Source organism: Coptis chinensis, chromosome 9 (genome assembly GCF_015680905.1).
Source record: "Coptis chinensis isolate HL-2020 chromosome 9, ASM1568090v1, whole genome shotgun sequence".
NCBI classification, from domain to species: Eukaryota; Viridiplantae; Streptophyta; class Magnoliopsida; order Ranunculales; family Ranunculaceae; genus Coptis; species Coptis chinensis.
The window spans coordinates 58291139-58292889 of NC_141464.1; the positions used below are offsets into that span (position 1 = coordinate 58291139).

At 41.9% G+C, this 1751-nt stretch overlaps 1 non-coding gene across 1 annotated transcript; it reads right to left on the reverse strand.

The window, feature by feature from the left end:
• Positions 1-859: 859 nt before the first annotated feature.
• LOC147476955 (small nucleolar RNA R71) lies at positions 860-963 on the reverse strand. Its single transcript, XR_015209983.1, has one exon. It is a non-coding gene; the product is annotated as a small nucleolar RNA R71 (small nucleolar RNA).
• Positions 964-1751: the final 788 nt, after the last annotated feature.

A 1751-nucleotide genomic window follows, 5' to 3' on the forward strand; every position in this document is an offset into this window, starting at 1 on the left:
TTTCCAAGCGCGCCCCGCGCTCAACCGCCTAGACATTGTGTCAAGCACGAGCGCGCCCCGCGCCCTAGATAGCATATTTCTAAGCGCGCCCCGCGCTCAACCGCCTGGACATTGTATCAAGCACGAGTGCGACCCACGCTCTAGGTAGCCTATTTCCAAGCGCGCCCCGTGCTCAACCACCTGGAACTTGAGTTAGACAGAGAGCCAGCGACCAGCTCTTCTTCCGAGAGCGTTCCGATTTTCACGTGTCACCCAAATTTTCATTTCTTCAAGTTATTCAGTGTTTCTAACATCATACAAACACTGAGGTCGCGTATACAAGATGCTATTCAAACGCGTAGCAAGGAGGCATTCAAGTACTCCTTCTTCCACTCCTCGCCTCTTCTATCAGAGGAGTTTTAATTCTAGTATAATCAAGCTTGTTTTTCGTAGACATAAATACCACACGCCTATCTAGAATTTCACACACTACACCTGCATCAATGGCTAAAGAACAAGAGACTCCTCTCTGATTTTTATAAAGGCCTAAACGATGGCCCTAAGTCGTGCATTGTTCTTGCAGACCGGCCTAGTGGGGGATTTTCGAATTCCCCCTAATATATTTAACTTGTTACCAGTCTTTCATGGTTTAGACCATGAGAAGCCTTACCAGTATATGCGTAGGATAGACCAAGTTCTCACTACATTCCATCATCCAAGCATAAGTCCGGATCAAGTTAAACTTAGGGTGTTTCCATTCACCCTAGCGGACAAGGCGGCGTCTTGGTTAACTACCCAAACGCCAAACTCTATGGACTCATGGGCTAATCTTGTTCAACTGTTCATGGAACAGTTTTATCCACCACTGAAGACAGATGAAATGCTTCAAAAGATTCATTTCTTCCACCAGAATCCTGATGAATCCTTTTCAGAGGCCTGGAATAGTTTCATTGATCTTCTCATTGAATGCCCGCATCATAATCTTGCGAAGGACACACTTGTTCATGCCTTCTTCAAGGGGATTTTACATCGTCATAAGGAGGTTCTAGATATCATGACTGGGGGTAGTTTTCTTAGTAAAGGAGCCTTGGAGGCTTATACATTATTAGAAGATCAATCTAAGAGGAACAACAATTGGAGAGGTAACGACTCTTCCCACTCCATTCCTTCTTCTTTTGAGGTTAAACCTGATTCCGAGCTTAAAACTCTTATCGATGCCCTCACTAAAAAGGTAGATGCTATCTCTGTTCAACAACAACCCACTCCAGTCATGAACATTAAATCTACTCGTTGTAATGTTTTTTTTAGTCTTGAGCATTCCCACTTCTATTGTCCTCTTGTCTATGCACAACCACCACCACAACCATCAAATTTCAACCAATTAACTCAACATCAAGGACAAGGAAACTTAGGTAATCAGAATAGAGGTTTAGTACCCATGACCCAGAACTATCAACATTAAGACATGAACGCTCAACAAGCCTTAATTCCAATTTAACCATCTACAAACAAAATAGTAGTGACCTTGTTAGAGAAACAAAATCAAATTATGCAACAAAACTCCAACTTGATGAAAAATCAGCATGATCAAAACTCTAATATGATGAAAGAAATGATGCAAATGATGCTGTCTTTGTGCCAAAAGGTTATTGACATGTCTCCTAACCAAAATAATAACCAAACAGGCGTGTTTCCAGGTTAAGCAGTGCCTAATCCTAAGTCAACAAACACTGCTTCTGAAATAAAAAGTATTCAGTGTATTGATAATATAA